Below are 14,492 nucleotides of genomic sequence, written 5' to 3'. Positions count from 1 at the left end.
TCAGACACACCAACACCATTGGAAAAAAGCACCCCACGAATATATAATTCAAGGGGCTTGGTTTTAAAATAAAACTTAAATTCCAGTCATAAATATAGGATCAACTGTAAAATTGTATAACATCACTGAGAATATGGAAATATGTCAATGAAGATGTAATTGGTGCACACAGAACACATGTTTACTGGGGTATGGTAATAAATCTGTATTTAAAGTGTCCAAACAAAAGTACCCTAATATAAATGTGCTTTAAGATGCCATACCTCATATGGGGACAATATGTAATATATGGGAGGATAAACATGGGTTAAGGTAACCAAATCAATACAAGAACGTCACAATGATCCTAAACGTATAAAATGGTTAATTCCAGATTGTAATCATAGTATATATATACACAATGAATCTAAATTTAAGATTTCTGTAATCTTAGTCCCTAAGGAGTAGATAATCAACCGTCTGTCACAGAGTCACCAGGCTAATGCTCTAAAACTGCTCTCTAAAAAGCCAGTCAAAACCCTGGTGAGGCATGCCTCCCCTCACACTGTTGCCAGGGCAAAAAAAGCCTAAGTGGTCTTGGCCTTCCTGTGTCTGACCTCGGGACATTTAGCATCCCTGCAGTGAGTCAGCCTGGGCGTGGCTCCTGGGGAAGCCAAAGGGCCCTGCAGTTCAACTCCGTAGTCAGCTGTAACTCTCAGCCAACATTGTAAAATGGAGGGTTTATTAATTAACAGGTACACAATGTGGAACAGACTTGTTGGCACAGGAATTGGTAACTTTTAGCCAAGTCCATCTTGGACTCTCCGCCTCTCTCCCAACCACAGACTGCCCAGCTTCTAGCAACCCGACCTCCAACACACCCATTGCTCCTCCTCCTGGTCTTTGGCTCACTTCCCGGGCAAAGTGTCACCTGGTCGCATCCCCCATCCTAGGTTTTAGGTTACGAAGAGCACCTTCTATAGCTTACGTACATGCAACTGGAGTAGCCTTACCTGCCTCAAGGGTCTTAGCAAGTCACATGCCCTTGTTCCTACCACCTAAGCATTGATGCAATATGCAGGAAAACTAAGGCACCACATAGTATTTATGCAAAACAGTCAAAACTCACTTACAACAAAAAGTGTACCAGGTAATATATGCCAGCACCTGGAAAATAAAACAGGGTACTATAAAATAGTACCAAAAGGGAAATGAATTATGGTAAATACCCAAAGTGAAATGGACACAAATAATAGGAGCCCAGTAAAAACAGGGCACCTTAATCACAATTGAAATTTGGATTAAAAAGGAGGTAACCGCACCATGAATTTACAATAAAAAAAGGATTGGTGAGAATTATATAAAATAAACCAAGATATATGTTGGTATCAAAAGGAAAAGGGTAACGTAGTAATAAATAACCTGACCTATGGACTGAGGAATGTAATGTACTCGTGGAGATATAACTCGTTTCCAGTATGAACATTATCAATGGCACCCTCAAATAACTAAAACCTTTTCAAAAAACTTATACAATTAAGTTGTTGAATTATGCTACTAAAAATCATAAGATAAGTTTATAAAAAACAGAAAAGGAGACACATGATCTAATAGTTAGCGCACAAATTGTGGGTATGATTGATGTGATATTAAAATTATCTTTGGTAATTGAATTAACGCTTAAAGAAGCAACGCTGCTAGACAGAGTAGCCAAAACTCTGCTCAGTGGGCTCGTGTAGGACTGTGAACCAAAGCCAAGGCCTTGCCTTGAGGGAATCCGAGACAGACCAGAGAGCTGAGGAGACCAGACCTGGAGAGAAGAAGCCGTCCATAGAATCGGTAACCACCTTCTCTGTTTGCCAAGCAGGAACTGTGTGAGGCTAGCACAGGGCCTGTTTGTGTATGTTTGTGAAAGAGAGGCTCGCTAAGAGGAATGTATAGCTCTTAATGTATAGTTCTTAATGTCTAACATAGGCATTATGTGTTTAATGTAACCCTTTACTGCTTGTGTAATTCCTTCTCAAATAAACTGCAGTGTATGGCAAGATAATTACTGTAGACCTTTTTCAATGGTATGACAGTAATCTGCTCCACTGGGAGCCATTAAAGATCCATTCAGGGGTAGTAGCCCCCTGGTGTCAACAATGTGCATCCTAAAGATTAAAAAACCAGAGTGAACCCAATTTTTCTTTTAAATGTCATGATTTCTGAGCCCATTTCCTGATTTTGGGGGGACCTGACTCATGATATTTTGAATACTTGGGTTGGTAATACTGAGGTGAGTGGACTAATTTTATCTTCAGCAACCTTTTTAATGTGTCCTTTGTTGCGAGTTCAGCCTAAGAAATCTTCATTGAATTCATCACATTTTATATGGGGTTCTTCTGTAAGATTCCTCATATGTTAACACACAGCATAGCACAGAAGTCAGTATCCTTTATTTTGTATTTTTACTCTCCCCATTGCTATATAACACTTCCTGAACCATCCCAGGGCCGTAGCAACAAAGAACGTGGCCCCCTCCGAACGGTGGCCCCCTCCGAACATATGTCTGGGCGGGGCCCCTTACAATGCAGAAACTGGAATGCGGTATTTATTTTGCCACTTTTAGGGGCCCCCTTCCTTGCGGGGCCCCCTCCGGTCGGAGGGTACGGAGGGCGCTCGCTACGCCTCTGAACTATCCTCCCTGTCCTGTATTTTGATTCACATTTGCCTTAATATCACATAGTTGGCATATTTTCTCTCACTTTCTCAGTCTGTGATTTCATAACAGACACAGCGTTGACCTCTGTTCATAAAATTCTAGAAAACCTTTGTTATGCCTAAGGAATTTTCTGTACTGCTTGGTCCTGTGTTTCTCATTCTGGTCCTTTCTTCCCCATTTAAAGACATTTCGTGCTGATGCTCTCCTTTGGTTGCTGGCATGCTACAATGACATCAAACTAATTCTGACCCTAGTCTTGCATATTCAGCTGAAGGTACCAATGGTGAAAGTGCTTGGGGCCATTATATTTAGCATAACTGAAACATCAGGAGGGTAAAAATGATAGCATTCTGTGAAGGCTGTTTGAATTTCAAATGTGTTATGAGTCACTTGAACAACTGACTGAGTAATTCAGGGCTGTAAGAAAAATATTCTATAGAAGCATGCCCTTTGCCTTGATTTGCTTTTGTTTTCTGTTCTGTACATTAGAACAGACAAATTATTCCAGCATAGTCCACTTATTGTCTGTATTCCCAAACAAAATAATTGGTTTAGCTTGCCCTAGTGTATTTTGCCATAATGCAAAAAATAAAAGGCAAGAAAATCATCAGTTAAGGCAACAGCTGCACCAAACCCAAACCCAATCTCCAAGCACTAACCCCCGCCCCCCACCATCCTGACACTCCACTATACCCACTCACTAATACCCTCTCTAATACACACTTGCTTTCAGTTTGACAATGCTTTCATCCTTAGTGCACACCTCGAAGAACTGAAAATCACACTGCACAGCCTTGACTCTGATCTCACAATGTTACCTTACCACAGAGTCAGAAGGAACCATCAAATCATCTAGTCTGACCTCCTGTATATCACAGGCCACCAATACCACCCAGCCACCCTTACACCAAGCCTAACAACCAGAATTGGAGCAAAGTACTACATCCCTCAGGAGACTATTCGCATAATCGTATCATGCATTAGGCAGAAAATGACTGCAAAGTTGATTATATACTCTACATTACTTACCTTAATAGAAGCACGGACAAATTTAGTATACCGACCAGATCCACAAATGGGGCAAGTCAGTGGAGCTCCATACAGGATTTGGCCAGATCAGCTATACACCCTGTGAAAATCAGTGCGTCAAGGTGGGAACCCAAAATCACTAATCATTTTTAAACAATTTGACTGGAATCTCTACTGATGACTTCATCATTCCAGAAGGTTAGTTAAAAGACAGTTAAGGTCGCTCAAGTGCCTACTCATTAGCTGAGTCCTCACTCAGTCTTTGCAACTGACAGGCATGGTTTTGCCTGCTCCATGTAACCTCACTTATTTCCACTGCATAGAAAACTCACTCTTCCTCACCCACCTCCTCACTGTTCCACACACTCCATGACAGCTATTGGACTTGAAGCAGGTATTAATTCCAGGGAATTCTAGTGGCTTGTGTTAAACAGGAGGTCATGCTAGATAACCACAATAGTCTCTTAAGGCTTTAGAATCTATGAATAGATCCAAGTGTTCAATATATAGACTCGGATACTAATTTTGCATCTGAGATCCACGTGGGATAAGAATACTATTAGTTTGGACACTAGGTAATTTACAAACATACATGAAAGAAATGATCCCTACCCTGAAAAGTTTACAGTCTAAATTAATTAGCACTGGTCCCCAAGCCAGCTCTTGGGCACCACACTATTGACCTTGCTCCACTCTGATGATCAGCCATTCACTGCAACTGTAGCCATATCTGAGAAATGCAGGGATATGGGGTAGAGTGCTTTTCATTTTAGAGCCTGATTCACCTTCCATTTGCGCCAGTGGGACTCTTTCCATTTACTTTAACAGAAACTGGAATTGGCCCTTAGTGTAATGTAGGCTTCACTAGGTAGACTATCTCCTCTTCAAGGGTCATAGGTCCACTCAGCACAAGCCGGTTCTAGAACAGTAATACATCCCATCTGTTTTGGAGTTCTTCTCTTATAAATTCCAAACACAGTCAGCTGCATTTTTAAATTGACTTTACAAAAGCCCAAAGCAATCTCCTGAAATGTGCAAGAGCAAACATTTTGGCCAAGTAACTGCCTAGCAATTGTCAATGGATCATTGAGACATGAAAGAGTTGACACATCAATCTAAAAGCCTGTTTTGACAGCCAGTAGAGGGCAGTGGTGCTCACATCCAAAAGATAATTTATCATGACGCACAGTCATGACTTGAAGAGTTAAAAAATAATTCTAACCTGTTAAATGTGAAAGTGACAATAATACCACTGTCTTGCTTCCTGGCAGAGATAATCAAGGTTATGCAAAAACAACAAGGAGTCTGGTGGCACTTTAAAGACTAACAGATTTATTTGGGCATAAGCTTTCGTGGGTAAAAACCTCGCTTCTTCGGATGCACGAAAGCTTATGCCCAAATAAATCTGTTAGTCTTTAAGGTGCCACCAGACTCCTTGTTGTTTTTGTAGATACAGACTAACATGGCTACCCCCTGATATTTGACACCAAGGTTATGCAGTTTATCCCAGCGAGAGCTGGGAGTTTATTAACCCAAGAACTGGATTACTGCTGCCTGATGAAAATAACACAAGGCCACTATTATTGGGCAGCCCATAACTGACAACCTCTGCAGTTTCTGGAAATCGTCCAAAAGCCATACCTCACCCCCCAAAAAACAAAACAAGCATATTAAGCATAAAACAAATTCTTCTACATATTTCATTCCAGTGGTGTTAAACGTTGCATAGAGATAAAGGCTTTAGTAAGGTCTTGATGAGCATGAGTATATTGGAGATTTTAAAATAGCTTCTTCCTTCCACCAGTAGTGGACCAGAGTCAGCGCATTTTGACACCTCCCTCCCATATAGCACCATAAACATATATAGTGCTTTAGAAAACATATAAGAAAGACAGGCTCCCTGCCTAAAAGATCTTGCAAGCTAACTCAGATTCCTGCAGTACACAGGGCAACGTTTCAAGCTGCTTCCCCAACCTTCATTTTATCTAGCTTGTTAACGTCCCCCTTAAAATGAATCTAATTTCTTGGTCCTCCACTTTTTGTTGTTGAGTTGCCCCTATAGCTAACAGGTAGAAAGGTATGGAGGCTGTGAACTGGTGACTTCCATATGTTGTAAAATACCATACTCCACACATGCTGTGTGCAGTCAAAATTCAACTTCGCCCTGGAGTCCAACTTTACTAACAACAAAATGCATGATAAGACAACAAAGTGCAGCCTAAGCCTTCTTCCCCGGTTTGGCTGCTGCTAGGAGTCCTACGTCAGGGCTCCTCAGATCTGAAATCCCTCTGTCATTGCAGCCCAGCTCTGAAGCAGGTTTCTCCCTTTTTCATTCCATACTATTGGCAAACCCTCCCTCAAGATTAGTGGCAGGTGTTGTGAGGCAGGTTCGACTTTAGCCTTGGTTTCCTGTACAGACTTTTAACTCCTTCTTGTAATGGGCCTGACACTCCATTGCTTTACATTTGATGTAGTTGCATACACCTGTATAAAGTGCATGTAGAAGTGTTGCCACAGGTGTAAGCAAGTGAAAAATTATGAATTGATAGCGTTTTACACTTTCTTTACACAGGTGTAAATCTCTCAATCTTAAGATTTTTTACTGCTGCCCATCACTATAGTGACTACACAGAGTGCCCAGCAATGACTGCTTACTGAAAGAATAGGTTTTAGGGAGGGATGTGATGGAGGAGAAGAATACCTGTCATATGGGAAGCAGGAGATTTTTCTGAGTGTAGGAGGAAGTGGTGTGGAAAAACGCTAAGAGTGGGAGTTTGGGAGAAGGAATGCATGGAGGAGCACAGGAAGTGATAGGGGTGTGTACTTCTTCTTTGCCTTTGCCTTGTCCTGTCAGTCAGGGTCGGCTTTGGTTCTTTGTCTCCAAGCATTCTTGTCAAGTGCATCTTCCAAGCTGACACCAACCTTCTTCATGTTCTCCTTCAGCATCTCAAACCACCTTTCTCTAGGTCTTCCTCATGGTCTTTGTCCCGTGACTACTAGCTTTTGTAGTCTCTGGCCACCATATCCCACATTGTGTAATCTCACAGGACCCAGCCATCTCAGCCAATACTCCCTCAGCTTTTCAATAACGGGTGCTACCTGTGTCATGTCTTGTACCGTTTCACTGTGTAGCCTATCAGCTCTTGTTTTACCCACTATCCACCTGAGCATTCTCATTTTGCAGTGTGTTCTTTTCTCTTCCTCATTGGCCAGCATTCCAACCCATATGTCATGGCTGGCCTAATCATGATCTTGTACACTTTGCTCTGTAGTTTACTTGGCATATTCTTACCACAGAGAATTCCTAACAACTCCCTCCATTTACAAGAAGTATTCTTCATGTGGCTCCTAACATCTGCATCCACATTCCCATCATGGCTCAATCACTGAACCAAAGTATTTAAATTGTTGCACAGACTTTAACTCTATGCCATCTAGTTTTACTGACTTCTCCTTGTGCCTCTCAATGAAGCATCACATGTATTCCATCTTCTGTCAGGTGATTCCTAGGACATTTTCTTCTAATGCAGCCCTCCATCGGTCCCTTTCCAGTTCATACTTATCTTCTTGGCACAACATAATGTCACTGGTGAAAGCAGGCTCTATGAGGTGCCCGTACAATGAGACAAAATTAAAATGCATGTACAGTAGTCGTTCAGTATTTATAGGGTGATAATTTACTTTCAACATACTTCCATTATTCAGTTAGACCACAGTGTATAGTTCAGTGTAAAAAATCTACAACATTGTTCCCAAATTCCCTCAAAAGAGTGATCACACATGCAAGAGTACTATTAGTCATAACACCCACAGGAAAAGTATTCAAATTGTAAATTAGATTTCTCTAAATATAAAAGAGATTTGTTCTGTTCAGTGCACGAGATATGAGATTAAAAGAGACCACATTCTAGAAGGGTCAGTCCACCTCAATCCTCACTTAAGCTTTGTATCTATCTACAGGCAAACACATCACAAATCAAATTAAACCAGCGGAATGCTGGTGGCATATCAGTTCTCATCCAGACTGTAAGAATGGTCTCCAAGCTAGGAATAAGAGGTTAAAAAACAGCTGTCCTAGATGTTCTTAATAAAGCTGCCATAAGCGTGGCTCTGAATTACAGTGACATCTGTTGTGTACCCAATGAGTGATCACAGATAATATCTCTTCCCATATAAGATTTCATTGTATGGCCATAACCAGGAGTCCTTGTTCCAATATGTACAGCTAATTAGTCATACCCACATTTCAAATAAGGAGTAATTCCACTGTGAGTATGAATGTTCAGCATGAGAGTAAAATCTATGCATTATGTTTAATTGAGTTTTTGTAATTAAATTGCAAGTTGAAATTACTTCATATTCCTGAACGCAAGACTCCATATCTCATCATCTAGTGCAGATCCTAATAGTTCTTCACAAGCTCTTCTTTCCTTATTAAACGCTAGCAGAATTGAGCAAAATTTGATTTTATAAGCTGTGGATATTTTGTTCTAGTCATAGTATCATTAAATATGAGTTTTACAACGTGTTTCATATTACCAACATAAAGGGAATACTGATACTATTGACTAATAAAATGGCCAAGATTTTCAAAAGTGTCAAGTGATTTTTTTAGGTAATTTGAGCCTTGTAAAGGGGACTGATATTCAAAAAGTGCTGAGCAGCCACCCTCTGAGGGTACGTCTACACAGCAACTAGACACCTGCCACTGGCCTGTGCTAGCAGACTCAGGCTCGGGTTGCGGGGCTGTTTCATTGCTGTGTAGACTTCTGGGCTAGGGCTCGAGCCCGAGCTCTGGGGCCCTCCCACCTCAAAATAAGGCACCAAAAACAAATCACTTTTGAAAACCTTGGGTCTTATCTACAGAATAATCTAAACATTACTGGATACAAGTAACTATTTCTGCTTGAACTGAATCATTGGAATGCCCAAAAACTTCTTCCAGCAAACCTCCTTCTATCCTTTCCCCTTTCCCAACTGCAAATAAGTTCAAACAGTTCATGATCCGCAATGGCTGTTCATAACAGATCTCCGTGTGGGATTGTCAGAACCCAATGTACAACTAGAACTGGTTGAGAATTTTTTGATGAAACTTTTCTTGTTGAGAAAATGCCAATTAGTAGAAGCTAAAACTGTTCACAGGAAAGGGTCAGTTTTGATTAGTTTCTTTTTTTAAAAAAAAATGGAAAAACGTTTCCAACTTGTTGAAATGTCTTGTTTTGCTATTTTTAAACAAAATTCCTCAGTTCAAAAATGACGTTTTATTTCAAAATTTAAGTCAATTTTACTATAATTTTTGAAAGGTTAAAATCAAAATAAAACATTCTAAAATGATCACAATGAAACATTTCAAGTGACCCAAGCTGAATAATTGTTGGTTCATAAAAAATTTTGAGATTTTGATTTTTCCTCCTGGGTCAGGAAAGGAAAATGTTTCAAAATATCAAAAATGTCTTTTTGATGGGAGAATCATTTCCTACCCAGCTCTACATACAACATCAATGTGAGCCAGAAGGGGGCCAGAAACACAACATTCTGTAAGCAAATGGAATTAAGTTAGCTAATGCCCGTGAACTCTATGTTTAATTATTGTGTACTTTCTACCTTTTACATAAAACCATGGTCAAACTCAGAAATGGATGAATAGTGGGATAAAAACTAATTTACCAACCTCTGAAATCTGAAATGCAAATTTCAATTTCAAATGTATTTGCAACCCTTTCACATTCATTTCCTTTGTACATCCAGGGCCAGGTCCTCAATCTTGGAAATGGCACCCTCTGCACCGGCTGAGCCAAGGAGGCCATAAAACTGCCTTCATCTCATAGATGAGGATTCTCCCTATGTGAGGGAATCCCAAAGAAGTGCAAAGCTGGCAGCACAACCCCTTGCTGCCACCTGCCAATGCATGGGGGTGGTCAGGGCAAGGCTGGGGTAGAAGGAGTTGCCATAACGTGCTATTTCTTTAGCAATCCCTGGCTGCCACAACAGTCCACTGGGGGCTTTTACCAGCCAGTGTAAATTAGAGCAGCCCTGAGACTCTAACTTAGACCAGGAGCTCAAATAGCCTCTGGTAGCCCCCGTGATCAGCAATATGCACTGCCACCCTTATCCCCAGCCTCTCAGGTTCTGCACCTAGCAGTTTTCAGCCAGACCCAGACTGGGGCCTCTGTAACTAATAAATAGTTGCACTTTGAACTAACTGCCTTTGCTCCAAAGCTCTGAATTCAGTTAAAAGGGCAGTTTCTTACCTGGTAAAATAATAGTTACATGAATTGAAGGTCCAGTCTGCCCATGTTTAAAGCCCTTTTGTAGCAAGATGGCACACTTTAGGAGCATGCACTGGGATCCAGGACCCTTCTGTTCAGGCAACCTGTTACCAGGTGTTTGAACTCCGTGGGCAGGATTTTAGACCCTATTAGTCTATCTCTGTTCCCATTGAAGGCAATGGGAGCTTTACCTTAGTGGGGGTAGAGTAACACTTTTGTAAATCCCACCTACCACCGTGCAAGTGAAGTGGAATTGCTGTGGAGTCAGGCTAGCAGGAAGATTCATGATATAAAAGGAGGTTGGCACACTGGGAACTAAGGCCTTGGCCAGTGAGGTTCTGCAGGGAAACCACTAGGAACAGCCAGGTTTCATCAGAAAGCTTAGGTTAAAGTTTATCTTTGGTTGTTATTTGAACTACTCATAGTGCCAAATCCCAGGACGGGGATACATTTGGGTGATATCGTGTGTTTATTATATTAGCCTCACGAAAACCTGCATGAACAAAGGATGCAAAGTCGAGGTTAAATCTCTGCCCTTAATTCACCCCCTGTGACTACATATCGCAGAGATTTCCTATCACTGTGTGATCTCACCTACTGTGCAGCATGTGCCACAAATCAGGCTACTGCTTTGGCTTGGAAATTTTTAGTAAATTTCACAGCAGGAAAAGACAGTAAGTCACAGATAGGTCCCCAAATAATGCAGTTTTTGCTACATCAACATGCATACCCCACACGCACCCTGCAGTCGCAGCTCCTGTCCCACAGGGGTGGCCCTGGCTCCATGTTCTGGGCATGCAATTGCTGCAATACCCACATTTGGCCCAGGCGCCCTTCTGTAGATGGAGACGGAGGGGCAGATGGGCCAAATTTGATTGGCATTGTGACTGAGCGCACGGGGTCACAATGCCACTTAGGTTTGGCCCATCCGCCCCTTCGTAGATGGAGACAGGGGTGTACGAGCCAAACCTGGGTGGCATTGTGACCACATGTACCAGGTTGCAATGCCACTTGGTTTAACTGACTTTATTCAAATTCATGATTTCTGTGCCCACTGTGACTTTCATGTCAAAATCATGGCCCTAGCCACAATACACAGGTGAAACAAGATGCATTAGCAGGGAGGCATAGCTTTAACCTTGTATTTCTTTGTTCTGGTAAAATCAGATATGGTAGGGTCAAATTCAGCTGTGATTTTATTGCCTGTGCAGTTGCACTTGTATGTCCTCCAGCTTTCAAAAGATGGGATTTATTAGCAAGAAACTATGGTATAACTAAACGAGTGCACAGAAACAGTTGGGCGGGTATAGGAATGTAAAGCCTCATCTTACACCAGATTTTTAAATTAAAGGAGTAATACCTGCTAATCTAACAGGGGTTCCTGTTATGTGTGCATCTGAGATTATATGTATAAGCAAGGTCTGAAGGATCTCTCCCCTGATAGCTAGTGATGAGCTGGGAGGGGGGCGGTGCAGTGGTGGCAGCAGGCAGTGACGCCAAGTGAATGGCAGCAACTGTGAGTCAGTTGCAGCGGTGTCAGCAATGAAGGCATTGCTTGACAGTTCTACCCCCTCTCCCCCGGGGGGAGATGAACTCACATGAATGCACCTCTGAACTCTGGGTCTTCACTGACTAAGGACAGCAGCTGTGAGTGGAGTGTGGCAGAGAGAAAGGGGACAGGCGTGTTAAAGGGAAATTGGTTGGACTTTCACACCACAAGGTGAGAAATGGAGGCAAAGGACACTGCCCAATGTACTCTGTGGTGGGAGTTTTGCTCATGGTCAGATGTGTTCAGATCATGGTTGTGGTGTTTCCCCAAATTAATGGCAGGTTCCTTCCCTTTGTATTAAAAGTTTTATCTGCTATACACAGACTCAGTGTTTGTGAGTGGGGAAGTATTGCCTCGTAGAGGCACCCAGGGGGTGGTGGTTAATTTCCCCAGATTAGTGGGTGGGGGCTCCAGTCAATTCTCTATTTTATTGTTAAGAGGGATCCCTGGATATTGAACCCGGCCCTTGTTGCTGCTGACTCCACTTGGCAGAAGGGCTACATATGAATGTTAACTCTCTAGCTAAGTTAGTCGTGTGTGCAGCTCTACTGATCTTCATTGTGAATACTGGTAAAAAGTGCTAAAAACTAAGAGGAAATGACAAGTCAGAACCAAGAGGACAACTCAGTGTTGTTGGTTCTACAAGCAGCACCTAACCTGACAGGCTATAGCACTGCCCACCTGTGTCACTCAACCTCTCTGTTTTAGGTGTCCCATCCATCAAAATATAGCAAATAATATTGCTTCATACTTACACAGAGATTTTTCATCTCTAGATCTCAAAGCAGATTACAAAGATGGGTAAACATTAGCTCGATTTTGTACTTGGCCTAAATACAGTGAGTTGAAGCAATTTGTATGAGAGGCACTGTACGTTAGTAGCTAAGTTATATGTCTGCCAACTCAGAAATCAGGCTTGCATTTCAAACACAAATCTCTTTCTGTACTTGTTAGTAAATTTTGTTCCTTGGTTGTCTCATAAGAATGGATCCCATGCACATTCCTTCCAGGACAAAGGGACATCTGGGGGAGATGAGGGGGTGCAGGAGAAGGAATAATCTTACTAGATCTTGGAATTTCTTTCAGTTTTGAAAAGGAGCCCAGAGTGGCTCACGGGTGAATGGTATAATAATCTCTGGCATCAGGCTTTCTTCTTTGTCTGCTTCACAGACAGAGAATTGGGCCTATTTTTCACATAATGGCGATTTCCTATTCTTGCCCTTGAAAACTACCTCTTGCCTGAACTAATGTCAAATTTTGCCTATGTTTCAAATGCTGTGGTGTACTGTGATTTTGTTGGGCAGATTGAAGGACACAATGAAAAACAGAAAATACTTTGCAAAAATGCCACGAAGACACTGCGTTACATTTTTTTAATCCGAAAAGCACTTGCTCACTTTTATCAAAATTTTCACAAAATGTTCTAATTGTCAATTAAACTTAAAAATGTTAAAGCAAGAGGATTTCTCTCTGGTTTTTTTTGAATTACTGGGGGAATCAAAATTAGCTATATAATAGGGACTGTTAACTATCATCTACAGAATGTTTCCCATGCTTTCTAAATTGTAGCCTGCCAACAGAGGGCAACACACAAACACTCCTAAGTGCCTGAAAAGCTCCCACTGTACTTATGATCAAAACCTCCCTCTGACACTAATGTGAGCAGCATTAGGCTTCAACCTATTTACAACAAAAATAATTAAGAACTTTGCATAATTACAGTCTCTTTTCTTTAAATATAGCTGATGCACAAATGTTTGGCAAATGGAAGAATATAAAGTTAGTGAGGTAAAAGTGATGGTCAAGCTCCTACTAGGGTATTACAGATTTAATGCATGTGTATTGGGCTATCACAAAAATAGATTTAACAACTTACATTGTTATTAACACTAATTAAACCTCCAATTAAAATGGACCTGATTGTAACCCTTGGATCCACATTCACAAATGGAAATATCTGTGTTGCCTAGAAAACATGACGGTAACAAAGGTAATTTTTCCACCATTGATGGCAGTGTTACAATACATATTCGGGAACAGATCTTCAGCTGGAATAAGTAAGTGTAGCTCTCACTGAGCTATTTGACCCTCTGTTTTTAAGGCACTCACTAAACTCTACTGCAGCGGAGGGACTATAGCTTCTGTATTCCAAAGGTAGATTGTGAACTCCAATAAGACACCAAATATGTTGCAGGTTTTCCAGTAACAAAAGTATTTCATGTATCAGTCTGCAGCAGAATAAAACAATGGGCCTGACTTTCCTCTAACATAAAATAGTGTAAGTTAAGAAAAACTCCAGTGTAAATCAATGGAGTTACACCTGTGGAGACACGTGTTGGCCCCTCTAATTCTTTCTGATTCCCTAGCCTAGGTAGGAAGATCATTACAAGTTAACATCTCATTTCCAACCGTATGACACAACATCCCACTTCTTGTTATGATGGTGTCTGTTCTCCTTTACACAGACCCACAGGTGAGGAGGTCCAATCTGTTTTCCAGGCCATAGACATGCGGAGGACAGCTTCCACTTTCTCGCCAGGAATGCTGGTTTTCCAGCAGATCAGCCATGCTTCCGTTGCTAGAAGATTATTGGCTTTCTGGATTAGCAGTGGGCTGCTCAGATGAACAGAACAGGGAATTGTCTAGTGCACCAGTAACAGTAACAGCTGCTGTTCCCTGTTCAAGTCTTTACCATCCGGTTTCCATTTGCCATCCGGATCCTGACCAAATGGCCAGTCTTCAAATGCTTTCCTTGTCTTTAATGGAGTCACCACTGATTGTAGACTGAGGATGTCTGAACTGATTTCCCCATTTTTTAAGAAGCGGGGGAAAGACACACATACATTATGGTAGCTTGGCTCTTATCAGTCTGATCCTTATAACTGAAACCACATTTACTATAGAAACAACACACAATGGCTTTGGGGTTATACAAAACGAGCCTTCCTACCTTGGCTGGGCA

This window comes from Terrapene carolina, unplaced genomic scaffold, assembly GCF_002925995.2.
Source record: "Terrapene carolina triunguis isolate 2854851 unplaced genomic scaffold, T_m_triunguis-2.0 Scaffold141, whole genome shotgun sequence".
Lineage (NCBI taxonomy): Eukaryota > Metazoa > Chordata > Testudines > Emydidae > Terrapene > Terrapene triunguis.
Note: the sequence above shows the minus strand (reverse complement) of the source record.